Here is a 14,315-nt window from a genome sequence, read left to right on the forward strand (position 1 = left end):
CTTATACGTCCCTAGCCAGGGAGATGTCTCCTAGCAAGGCTCAGTTCTTTTCAGAAGTGTTTCAAGATGCTACGAAGGCACCCTGTGGTACTTGCTTGGCAATTTTAATCCTTCTACCCCTGAGGCTTTCAGGGCAAGAACTGGCCTTTCCAGTGTCTGAAGAGTACCTTGTCACTCTTGGGGAGGCTGATGCACTCCTCACTCCGGCAGAGGAAAACAGTACTCTGCACTGCTTCTGATAACTTGATAAAGGCCATTTCTGAAATTGTACTAAATACCTTGAAGGGAACCATTCCAGTAACATCCCACCAGATACACGTGTCAAAAAACGGCCACAAATTTATTAAAATCCTGAATAACAAAAGTGTGTCCTGAAAAAGAAAGAAGCTACTGGTGAAGCAAACTGGTGGATCCTCTTTTGCTCTTCTACTCATTTTGGGGCTTTTGGTAAAACAGTGACGGAATAATGTGGAAAAAATGTGTATGGTGCCTGCAAATCAGCTGGACCAGCTAAAGGTGCTGCCTTTAACTGGGGCAGGCATTAGGCCTGATGCAGTCCACTCTTTGGATGCTGAAATGAGGGACTTCTTCCAGAAACTAGGCTTGACGGCTTACAAAAAAGCTAAGGTGCACACAGCTGCTCTTCAAAAGTATTTGGTGCTCATGAATCAGAGCAGTCAGGAAAGAGGAAAAATAACTCTCGTTTTTCTGAAAGAAAATGAGCCAGAAGAGGAAAGCCCCCTGAGACTCCTGAGGACCCTGGTCCTATTCAGGAAGTGTTGGCTAATGTACATCCACGGTATAGGAAGAACAGTCAAGTGCTCTTAGGTAAATGAGGTCAACACAAACATATTCCTTCTTGGGACAACCAGGGAAGTTTTGTGTACCAAAGAGATGTCATCAAAGGGCCCAGCGTGCTTGATTTAATCTGAGACTTGTGCCCCTTCAAGCATGAGCGCACAAAAGGCTGGAAGGTTTTTATGCAAGCAATGGCTGTGCTGAATGCCCTGTATTGTCATGGATAGTATAGTGAAACTGGATCTGGGTGTCTTGCAGCACCATGCAAAGCTCAAAGTAATGCTGCATGGTCATCCTGTCATGCTGGGACTGGATGTGAGAGACTCCCAGTCCAGCTGACAGGACTGGTCTCTTCTTGGGACATGACTGAGTTTGCACAGGGGGCTCGTAGCCCTCTGGCATGTCCCACCCTGATTGTGCCCCCCCAGCCCTTTTGGTGACCCTGTATGTCTTGAAGTTTCCCCCACCCCCACCCTAGACCTATTAGAGCTTGTTCTGCAGCCTTGTAAAGGGGGGGGGGGGGCACACAGCTGTCTTTTACTTTTGTTTAATTACTTTCTATTCACATGTAAACTTTAACTATTCATTCCATTAGCTCTTATTAAAGAATGTTGTCTTCATCTTATACCTATGCTTTCATGGATAGATATATCATTTATATATCTTTATAAATGTGTATATGTATGCTTATTATATACACATATGTAAATATATACATAATAGTGTGACTGTATAAACAAATAAAATATGGATTTATACATACTTGTACATTCCATTATATATTTTTTGATGTATGTATATATTGTATATAAATTTATATGTTTTTATATCTGAACACTTTCTAGTCCAAAGGAAGTGGGCAGTCAATCAGAGGGGGCTCTGGGGTCACGTAGGCATAACGGTTTCGAAAAAAGGCAAGCAGCAAATCACAGAGGAGCATGAAACTGCAGGAGGGGTAAGACCCTGTCAGAAGTGGCAGCCTCCGTGCATGTAGTCGGCAGGTGCTTCCTCTTCTGTCATACTTTTGGGCCATGACATTTTACAAAATGGTGGCTCCCTACTGTGAAAAGGCAGCTGAAACAAAATGACAGTCCCCGCACAGGTAGAGGGAAAGGACTTTCCCTTCTGAGTTACTTCCAGGTAAACCAGAAGCCAACCACAAGGCAGCCTGTGTGCAGCCCAGGGTGGGGGCGGGGGCGTATGACGTTTTACAAAACGGCCAAACTAAGATGTCTCTCAAAATAAGGCTGAGCAAAATGATCTGAATATGCCTTTTTTCCCTCCTGCTGGCTAAGCCAACTGGAACTCAGCTGACATGAAGGCAGCAAAGCTTTTACGAAATTATACAGAAATGGTTCTTACAGTCATTTCAATGACTTTACTAGGCTGGAAGAGAAAGTCTGGGAAAGCTGCAGGTAGTTACACTTGCGTTTTATGTGTATGGCTCATTTAAAATCCAGAAGTCAGAGGAGGATGGGTTGGGGGAAGAGTAGCAGGTAACGGGTGATCACAGTCTACCTCCATCACAAATATCATAGAGTCATGAAACATGGGATCCCTCAGGCCACAAGGAGTCCAGAGGTCTCTGGTCCAACCTCCTGCTCCAGGCAGGGTCAGCTCTGAGATCAGATCAGGCTGCTTTGTCCAGTCAGGTCTTGGAGACTTCCAAGGATGAAGATTGCAGAGCCTTTCTGGTCAACTTATCTTAATGCTTTGTTATCTTTACAGTGAAATTTTTTCCCTTTTTATCTGCAGCCTTGTGGCCTAGAAGTATGATGTTGTCATTGGCTGTAACGGGTCACAGGCTGTGTATTAGGCTACCGACACAGGCCTCAAGACCTGTTAGGCTTTGTCTAGACTTGTTTTGTCTCACCTGGAGATTTGTTTTGTCAAGTAACAGCAATTATCATGCAGTCAGGTGATTATTAACCTTCTTTGCTTTTGCTTTTCCTCAGCTTTGTACAATTGTGTGGTATAATGTTTATTGTTACATTTATTTTTTGTACCAACAGATAGCAATAACAAGCAGTTATTTTGTGTAGAATGAACTGTGTCCCTATTAAAAAAGTGCAGCATTAAGGACTATAAGCATGAGATGACAGCAGAGACCTTGAGGGTACAGACACTGGATGATATCTGAGGCCCCAGCACTATAAACAACCCACAAATGGCCAATTACTGGTCATCAAAGGAATGCAGCTGGGTAAAACCAGGTTTAGGGACAGCAAAGGGAACAAAGACATATGCAAAACACACGATGATGTGTAGTAAATGGAAATTACAGGCCTATGAAGAATGAGCAAGATGCAGAGCATGTTAGCAAACATATAGAAATAACCTTGAGTGAATCTTAAGAGTGGGGAGGAAGAAGCCATCAACATCAGCCTCCTCCCAATGAAGGATTTGGGATAGTGATGACTCACCATACCCACCTTGACTAAATAAATACTTTCTCTACAAGTATTTTCACTCTACATTCCCTTAAAAAGCAAACACACTCTTTTTAGGGTTTCAACACCCCTTGTACACTGGCACAAGTTTAGTTTGGGACACTATGTTAGAATAATAAATATTTTATATCATTATTACATTAAATTACTTTTATAGGCTTTTTACAGCTAAAGTTGGTCACATACAACAATATGTCAAGCAAAGTTATTTCATCAGCTTTGTATCCAGAGTGCTAAGCTTTTACTGGTTTACAGATACTGTATTTCTACTTACAAAGTTCAAAATAACATGAAGATTCTTCAGCTGGTAGAAAACTGCCCACTGACCATCCCCATGTCATTTCTGACATTAGAGCTTTTCCAGTATATTTATGCACATGAATACGCTTCTTGGATCATTTTTCCGTCTTGAATCTCATTTCATTGTTTTTAAGCCACATTCCTGTGCTCTCCTAGTTTTCCTTATTATTTTCAACTGTGAATTCTTTTTTCCATATTCGCCACCTTAATATAAACCACAGATATAAACCCTTTATTGTCAACCACATCTTCCAAGTAAACGAAGAGGTTAAATACAGCCGAGCCTCACAACAACTTCTCTGATACACCATTAAATGTGTCCTGACCTAGTTCTTTTCTGAGCTTATTGCTATGTGAAGTTAATCATGTCAGGTATTCTGACCTCCATTTTAAGTTATGGGATGCATGTCACAAAATCTGCCTTCCTTTTACAAGAACTCACTTAGTGCAAAATGGAAAATTTTCCATGAGATGGTACAGGGCAATAAATTACTGGAATCCACATGACACCTTCTAGCCCCAGACGTGTTTGGCACTTCTTTTCCTCAACACTTGTAAAACAATATCTTACATGACATGAATAAGTCCAGAAGAAAGACGAAACACAGGACTTTTTCCATAGTGAATACTTCAAAGATCCTGTAACATCACACGACTTTTTTATTTATGAGGGGCCAGTCATCCCAGTTCCGACCTCTGAACTTTTCTTGAATACTCAGCCTTTCCTGAATCACCTAGTTACTTCAACAAGCAAAGCCCAAACACTTACTTCAGAGATTGGATATAAGATCACAAGTCCCTCACGTGTCTGTTCTGCAATAATCCCATTAGCTGAAAAACAACCAAGAAAGAAAGCCCATTGCACTTTAGCCTTCTGGGAAAATACTAAGGATAGTAACATTACACTTAGAAGTTAGAGAGCTCATTGCCATAGGGAATTTTTAAGTCTTTGCCAATGGCAGCAAATCAGACTGAGGATGTCTGAGCAATGACATCAGGCACACTGTCCCCGGAGTCAAGAGGCAGGTTGATGATATAGTCAGAAGGAGGAAGACCTGGCAAACTGCATCATGCGTATGCCAACTTGCATTGATGCACACAGCAAGGCTTTGGCTCTGTGCTTTATTGAATGATGGACAGGAGCAGAGCTAATGAAAGGGGCACTGAAAAGAAGATTTGAGGAAAGATCGTCTGCAGAATGGAATTTTATAGTATTATCAGTTTTGTGGTTTAACTGCTGCTTTCAGTCCTTTCAACTTTATGCACTCCAAAAGGCAATATTTTCTCCCTGTGCTTTTTTCATTTTCCAAAGTGAATACCTGCAAGGATTCTGGGTGGTGAGTTTGGAATTTTGAGCCTTTGCCGGTCAAGGCAGGTCTATCAGCCTTCATTTGAGATCAGGATCAGATTTAGTCCAATGTTGTGCTACGGCAAAAACAGTCTCAAGATCCAAGGGTGACAGATTATCTTTATAAACTTGTTGTTCTCTTAGATGACAAGCTCACATTGAGCTCTTGGCCCCATCCAAATGCTGAACTGAGATTTTAGGCCACCACTGTGGTCTGTGCCCTACCTAAACCAAAAGAAATCATGTGTGAATTTCTGTGATGAAATCCATGTTACCATTCTGTTACTTAAAAGGTTTAAGATTTGGAGTTCCAAATTTTCCAGTCAGGGTTGAAAATAAACACATTTCTTGAAACAAACAAACAAGCTAATTTAATGACATTTGTGAAAAACTACAAAAGATATGCTTCTAATTATAGCATGGCAGTTCAGCGCAGAAGGAGTTATAATCAGTTGATGGCAAGATCAGTCAACAGATTAGTCAAACAAGTTGGAAGAAACTAATGATTTTGCATCAGTTTAAAGTTTTAAAAAACATTTAAATTCTTAAAATCTTTTTTATGTATATATTAGTGGAATCCCATGGAAGAGGATGCAGCAACAGAGTGTTTCAGTAGATGCTTTGACAGCACTGCAGTTAAATATCTTATTAAGGCATTTTCCTAGGGCCATAGAAGTTAGAGAATTAGAAGCCAGCTATGTCATCTAGTCCTATATTCACAAGTGCAGCATTGGTCCAGTTCAAATCTGAGTATCTCAACATCTAGAATTTCCAGCACTAACCTGAGGAATTTATAATTATGAAAGTCACTTCTACAATGTATTTCCAGATTTTACAGGTGATAATCAAGTGCCTTGATCAGATCCTTCTCCTTTGCTGAAGTGTGCTCCTGACATCTGTGTTTTTCAAACAGGAGTAACAAAGTACATCTTCCACGGGTTCCCCTTCTACAGTGCAACAGGTCTCAGAGGGCTGTGACATTATTAGTTGCTAGTATGCTGGGGGCTGCACATTGTCTAAATCTGAAATATAAATGTTTGCTTTCACCCACATAACAGTACACCTAACAGTATATTAGGCTGTGGCACATTCCATGACTGCTCCCTCTGTACTGTTGACTCTTCCAATAGTTATGCTGGGGTCTGCACTTCTCTCTGAAAAGTATTTACATGTCTCTCTTTGCAATAGATGTTTTGAGAAGTATGAAATGCATTCATTTGCAGGCAGCAAAGGTTCACAAGGATTCACTACACAGATGCTTGTGGCAGCAAGGAGAAGTGGAAGTAGAGAATCAATTCTGTGCAACGCACCAGTAAGAATACAAAGAGGGGCCCAGGAGAAAACCAGAGACTGGGGCTCTTTCCATTAGAGAACATCGTAAGGAGTCATCACACATTGTGGTCAACCCTGGCCCAGCTGCAGGCATGCAAATTGTACCCAAGATGAATTTCTGGTGTTACCAAGGCTTAACATGAGTTGTTTCTTTCTTCCTCAGGCAAAAGGATGCAATTGCTACTGAATTCCTTACCTGGCCATAGTACAACCATCTCTATTAATAGCAGGATCTACTGGTATCAAAGTGCATATCTTAAACGGAAGGAAAGTTTGAGGCTCTACACTGACTTCAGACCATACTATATCATGGAACGGTGGTTCACTCTTGTACAGATCAAATTAACCTATTATTCTCACAGCAAATAATAATAACTGCAGCAGGAACTGCTACTGTAAGTACAATTAGTTGAAGAGTCTTAAAATGTTCTTTCCCAAATAAAGCCATCAAAGAACTGCATCTCCTTTTAAATACAATAGGTTCAGTCAGTTATCAAGTGTATGTTATGCTTAGAATTACCCAATTGCTTTCCAAAATATCTAGCCCAGCTGCAAGTAATTAAATGTTTTGACTCTGACCACAGCACATTGCATCGACTGTGTCAACATAAAGATTTTTAATTATGGAAACCCACACAATAGGTCTCTATAAATACCTCCCTATACCCTGAGCCATATCTATACCAGTGAATGAGACAGTACCAGGGCATACGCTCAGGCTCATGATCACCTGTACTGTGTATGTTCCCTGGCACAGTTTTAGCCCATGTCAGCTAGCCCTCTCCAGGAGTAGCTTGGGGAATAGCATGGGCCAGGAACAGTAAGGATGAGGTTACTCTTGTTTTGGCAAAGAAAGAGAGACTTGTCCCATGGTTGCTTTCCAAGCTGTGTCACTTGTCCTTTGAGCCAGAGCACAAGCCCAAGCAAGCCTTTTCTTTACCAGGATGGACATAGTCACTGATGAGATCATTTGTAATTTCTTCTCTATTCGTGTATGACTTTCACTGCAGTAGCTTTTGAGAACTTTTAAAAACAACACTGTGAGAGAATGCTGTTGTATTTGTAGTGACACAGCCCCATGTAGGGGGTAGAAAGAGGCTTCCAACCTAACCGATTCTGTGATTCTGTGGAACACACCAGGTGTGACACAGAATCTATGTCCTTTTGGTAATTACTTAATCCTTTCAGCCTTCTCAATCCCAGTAAGTTTATAGAATTAAATCACAGTATCACAGAATGGTTGAGGTTGGAAGGGACCTCTGGAGATCATCTAGTCCAACCTCCCTGCTCAAACAGGGTCACCTAGAGCATATTGCCCAGGATCACATCCAGACGGGTTTGGAATATCTCCAGCGAAGGAGACTCCACCACCTCTCTGGGCAACCTGTTCCAGTGCTCTGTCGCCCTCACAGGGAAGAAGTTTTTTCTCAGCTTCAGATGGAACTTCCTGTGGTTCAGTTTTTGCCCGTTGCCTCTTGTCCTGTCGCTGGGCACCACGGAGAAGAGACTGGCCCCATCCTCTTGACACTCTCCCTTCAGATACTTGTACACGTTTATGAGATCACCTCTCAGTCTTCTCTTCTCCAGGCTGAACAGGCCCAGCTCTTGCAGCCTTTCTTCATAGGAGAGGTGCTCCAGCCCTCTAATCTTCTTTGTAGCCCTCCGCTGGACTCTTTCCAGTAGTGCCATGAATAAATAAATACATTACATTACATAAATAAATAAATAAATAAATAATAATAATAAATAATAATAAATAATGTATTAAAGAATATAATTAACATCAAATGTGTATTCTCTTACCCTTTGCCAAGGGGAAGCGGGCTACTCTGTGTCTTCTTTTGAAGTGAGTTGCTAATTTTTTAATTGCACAAACAATACAGGTTGCTACATGTTTATTTTCATGTTTATATAAGAGAACATTCATGTGCAAAGTCCCAGTCCCAGGACTTGTTTGTGTAATGCTGAATACTGTCTAATACAGTCTAATACTATTTAATACTGAACTGGACTTACCATTACATGCTGTGCTTACTCAGGTACCCCCAAGAACCTTTCTCATTTGCTTTCACAGGGCAGGCAAACTTTCTGCAGACTGACTCAGTTTATGGGGACCCCAAATAGCTTGGCTGAGCAGTTTGTGCTGACTAGAGACTAAGCAGAGCTCTCGGATAACAGAAGATGAATTGATCAAGCAAATGTTGGAGGTTGTCACATGCCATTTTGGGGTCTTCTCTTTCCGGGACTGAGCTCTCTCTGTCCCTCTCTCTTTCTGATTTAGTTCAGTAGAGGACAGTAGAAAATAATTTATTTTCTGTATTTCAACCATACTTCAACTCTAGCAGACCCACCTGCACATTTAGGGGTAACAAAGTGGTTGGAAACACCACAGCATTTTCTCTCAAAAGTGTCCCAAAGAAACTGATGGGCCAAAGTTGCTTTTTACCAAAGTGATAAATCTAGAGAGCTGGCAGTCAAACAGAGATGAGACAGGCTGTCCTCTGACAGCCAGCTTTACTGTGTACATACATACAAATGTGTAAAATAAAGCGGTGTTATGCAATCCTTGCTAAAAGGGTCTCGTCAGTCCTTTGGCCAATCACCCTGAGACTCCAGGGAATCTGAAGATGCTGCTTTTTCTCCAGCAGTTACATCCTTTCCTTTGCCTTTCCAGGGGCACTTTCCTCAGCTTTTCTTCTTTCTCTCTGTTCTACTTAGGGAGACTCAAATCATGCAATGGCAGTTGCTCTTTTTTTTATCTTGAGGAAGGTTTAGTCATGAGTTAGTTACTTGTGCTAACAGTTCCTCATACCAACTACAGGCAGCTTGGCCTACATTGTACCTACACATACTACCAGGTATGGGTTTAGCAGCAGGAACACTGAAGCAACCAAAGTGGTACAACTTACAAATGTTACAAATTAGGCATTCAGCTCTGTGGATGGCCTATTGCTGACTTTGTGTACTGAAGTACATTGTCTTCCTAGATCCTATTGAAGTTAACTATCCCACCCAGAACCGCAAGTACGCTTAAGTGTAGGCTTCCTCCCCCTGCATCTTAGTGAGAAACTGCTGATAAGAGCAAGTGAAGAAAATCACACACATATTAATGAATAAGATCTTCCATTTTCCAATTTTCCAATTCTAAAGCAGCTGTAAAAATAAGACCAAATTTTTGGAAGATACGTGTACATTTATTACACAATTTATATGATAGCAGATCTCTTGACTACCCTAAAGGGAATTGAACAAAGGATTTTCCAAGCTGCAAGAGATGGCTAGAACATTTTGAGCATCAAGGAACCACAAGGCTCATCTGTGATTTTTTCTGTCCTGTGCACAGATGGAAACTTGAAATATATGCCCATCAATGGGCTACATTTACACTCTTAGAGCTTACCATTCCTCATTTGCAGTGCTAATATTTAATTATTGCAGATAATAAAGTATAACAGAACAAAACAAGCCCAGCTCTTCTAAGATTTGTATTTATACCTTTTAATTTTTGGCCAGAAACTTCATGGGGTGCATTTTCAGATACCAGCTCATGGGGATACCCACAAAAACATGTACATGTACTTATTCATATATAAAACAGGAACTTTTAAATTTATACAACAGCTGCTTTCAAGTTTATGCATGTTAGGCATGCAGGATGAAATCAGCTTTCCTCTGGAAGGTGTAGCACAAACTCAGCACTTAAACCTCGTTAAAGTCCTATTTTAAGAGCTTAAATAATATTAAATGTTGCAGGAGCTTCATGTTGCATCTCTCCAAGGGGAGTGGGTAGGGTTTGCTCACTGTGAAGTAATGTTTATGTTAATAGTTACAGGTAGGGTGACTAGGAATCCAGGCCCGGAAAATCTGTGATCTTGCTGATTTCGGTGCCCTCTCCGGAATCTTGTGAAAAATCTCACATGACAGCTTTGCGTGCTGCTGGATCTCTCGCTGGGCAGCTGTTCTCTTTAGAAAATTCTAGCAAGTCTTGTGTGAATATTCCCTGCATGGCAGACATCCCAATTAAAATACGATTTAAAAGAGGAAGAGCAGAGGTACTGTGAAAAATAAAAATTACAGGGATGTCTATAGTGTCCAAATTGTAGATAAACCTATCAATCAGAGCTACTTCTAGTTTAGTAGTATAGAAACAGCAAAGTAACTATTGCAGCATGGAGCTCAGCTTCAGCTATTTTCTTCATTTGTCAGGCATATTTTGAAGCCTACACTTAAGTCCCTGCTGCTGTGGGTAGCTAGCTACGAGTACTTAGGGTAATGAGCTTAATGGCAGTGTAGATATGTCAACAGGGCAGATACAAGTATCTAATAACTGCCTGACATTCTGGGATCAATCACTAAATTATATGTAAATAAATAACTCTTTGTACAAGGGACTACTCATTTACAAAAAGCATCTAATGTGTGGCTTAGGCAAAATGTATATTCCTAATTCCACAAATGTGATTACAGCATCTCCTCACATGTAACCGAGTAATCTCAAAAAATGTTTCATCTAGGCAGGGCTAAATGTGTCAGCAGTAGTGTCCTAGCTTAGATTATTTAGAAGCTACGAGATAAATGCTCCCTGGGGAACACGATTTTTTACATATGCTACCATACCATGCTTAATATACGTAGCATTAATCTGCAGACTAAGTCTTTTGAGGGGTGCTAGAAGTACTCCGAGTACCTCAAGATCAGATTCTAGCAAACTTAACAGGGGTGGGACCTCACATGGTCAGAAGACCATGTCCAGGTGTATGAGACCTGATCGTACAGCTGTGTCCTGTGCCACCGGGGTGGCTTTTGTACCATCAGACAGTCCTGAACTACCCACAGGCTGCTGGCAGACAGTCCAGGAGGCAGCTAAATGGGCCAGAGACAAGCAGATCAGGGAGTTTGCTGTATTGATGGCAGTATGTGATGTAGCTAGTAGTAAGAGCAGTAAGAGGGGTCTGGGCACAGCACAGAGGTTTTCTGTGCCCTCAAGGTCCTGTTCCCTAATTCTCTGAGATGTTTAGATCTAAAAGAGCCTCCCTCATTGCTGCTACAATGCCTTGATTAGTAATTTGAGGCTGCCTGACTCAGCAGATTTACAGGAGCACTTAAAAGTAGCGACAAAATATGATCAAGAATTGCAGAATACCTGCAGGAAGGGCAAGGAAAGCAGGACTGGGAATGGCTGTGCAGGAGAGAGTCAAAAGTATGTAATAACTGAAGGAGCTGTTGGCAAGTAACAACCCCTTACTTGGAGTATTATTTATTTTCTGATTCTTCTAATCTGGGGGAGGAGGGCTCAGAGTAAGGCATATCAAGCTACAAGGTGCATATCTGAGGTGCTGGCAATGACAAGGGGCACTCCCACGGCTGAGAAGAGTCTCCCGCCCCCTGCTAGCTCCTGCTGTCTGTGAGCCCCTGAGGAGTGAGGAAAAAGACGTTACAGTCCACACATGTGCAACTTTACACCCTATGTGTGCAACTTGTGTATGGGAATCAGACTGCACTAACAAACCATACATGCCAACAGCCTTTTATGAATTAATCTTCCTTGGCCTTCCACGAAACCAAAGCACTCGAAGCACCTTGACCAAGAATATGTACCTTTTTCCCTCCCCACAGTTGTCATAGAGAAAGGGTTAGAGTTCACTCAGACTTTATTCCCTCACAGCATTTATCAACCTGTGAAAGGCATATTGCCTCCAGTAGATCAATGGTGCAGCAGTGTGGGCTCATGGCAATTTAGCAAGTGAGCTGTGGGAAAGCCTTGCTTTCCTTGCACAGGATTTTGCCTGGATGTTGCACCCCAGGACGGCCATGTGTCACCGTGTTTCTAAGCAAGGAAATCTAATGGCCCAAGAGTGACCTACCATGAAGGTAATGATACTGTGGAATGCAGAGGAAGGAAGCTCCAGGACTTTGCCTTGTATTACCATGCCACGTCAGTCACAGCTATGCCCAGATATCTCCCAAACAGCAGAGAGGTACCTGCAAAAGTATACTGAATTGTGTCCCATGGCTCCAGTTCCCTGGCTGGGCTCTCTTTTCCTGAGTACCTGCAGTATTGTCTGCATGAGCCAATGTGTGTTATCAGTAGGTCAGGAGAGGTGACAGACTTCTTGGCAGGTAGCAGCCCTTGGGTGGCTAGAGGCCACTTGACTTGTGGGAAAAAGAAACTGCTTTTTTTCTCTTTGTTTCTGTAAAGTTCTGATGATAGGATGGGACTGAAGGCTGGTGAAACAAGCCATAGAAAGTTCATTTGCTCTGTTTTCTTCTTCCAGAAGTCATAAGCATGTAGCTGGGCTCTTGCTATGAGACAAGATGTGCATGTCACATTGGAAGGTGGACATGTGAGGCTACAATCCTGCTAATTTACCTGTCCTCATATTTCCCTGTAAATCTCTGCCTGGCTTTCCTCCCATTTTGTCCTATATTTTTTAAATGGGTTGCTTTAAGATGTTCTTGTAGAGAGTCTTGCTGAATTCAGGGAATTAAGTGGGCAAAAAGCTACAGAAAAGTTTTCCTTTTTTATGCTCGGTAGGGGTAGTTTTCTGCCAGTTCATTTTTCTGCACCAGCTCACTCTGAGATCACAAAAGCAGAAGGACGCCATGGCAGCAGCCCTTGCAGTGGCAGTCTGCAGTTACGTTGGCCCTGCTGCAAAGTGACAGCGCAGCCTTGGTCACCCTTGAGTTGCACATGGGCATCTCCAGACAAAGCATCTCACGGTGTCTCCTGGGCTGAAGGGAAAAACCAGAGCTCAACTGATTCCGCAAAAAGACAAAAAAGCAGCTATGCCTGGATAGACGCATGGCAGATTTTCTGTCATTGCTGCTTATTATAGAAAGTTGGGAAATGGAGTGTCCCCTGGGATATTTTTGACCATGGAGGCTTTCTCATCAGAAACTTAATCCTCACAGAGGCAGGAGGGACCTCAAATACAGATATGCAGGGGATAATGTCCACTGCCATTCTTTACATCAGCCTTTTTAGCTCACATAACATATCTCACCACGGATCATGGAAACTGCAAGCTTAAAACACCATGCTAATGAACACATAAAATGAAGAGAATAAGAACGGAGAAGCGTGAACTACGTTTCCAAAATTTAGTGAATCTCAGATGTCGATCAAGAGAATTTCAGTTTTCAATAGTTCTAGACAGTTTAATTTCTCCATTCTCGTACATTAGCCAGTCTTTCTATAGATAGTATTCCTTGCACACTGGAAAAACAGTTACACATTTCAAGAACCCCCAGCTTTTATTGTAATGGAAACACAGCTCACAGTAATTTTATTTATTTATTTCATAATTATTAAAAAATGTATACTCTTTCCTAGCTACAAAAATCACTCAGGAACATGGTTGGCAGCATTAGGTTTTGCCTTGCTTGCAAAGCTCTTTTTTCCCTCTAATTGGATGTTAACACATCTGACACTATGACGGATATCACAGACGAAGTTCTGGCACCAACCCTACTGATACATAGTTCAGGCTATGGCAGCACTGTAACTTGTACTTCTAACTTAAGGTTTCAGTTTCCCTAAGAAGGACCATGCCAGAGTATTTCCTCTTTCCTCTGAGGTGTGGAGAGAAGAATCAAAAGAGTGTTGGCCTGACAGTGTCTGGCTATGCTGGGTATCTAACATTAGCGTAACTGTGCTGCAGGGAAGCCAGAGTTAAAGATCCTATTAATTTGGGGCGCCTGAAGTAAGCCGTATTCACCTGTGTTCAAAAATAGATGTATATCAAAGCCTTTTTAAATCAGGGGAGTCCATGTAACATACACATACATGAGCATACACATTTCAGTCTAAACTTTCTCTTGGCATGTGTATAGATAGAAGCATTGACCGGGCTGTGATACATACTAACTGCATTGGGATAGAAGAACAGACTAATCCTGACACTTTCAAAATCCTTATATAATCAAGAGAGGGTAGACTTGGGAAGAGTTGCACCTTCTAATAGAAGTAAACACTACCAGCTTGTTTTAAAAAGAGAAGTAACCTCTACGGAGAATGCAGAACCCTTTAAATGCATATGCAGCTTAGTAAACAGGCCATATTTAACTGAAGAAGAGATTGCTTACAA

This window comes from Struthio camelus, chromosome 1, assembly GCF_040807025.1.
Source record: "Struthio camelus isolate bStrCam1 chromosome 1, bStrCam1.hap1, whole genome shotgun sequence".
In the NCBI taxonomy this organism is placed as follows: domain Eukaryota; kingdom Metazoa; phylum Chordata; class Aves; order Struthioniformes; family Struthionidae; genus Struthio; species Struthio camelus.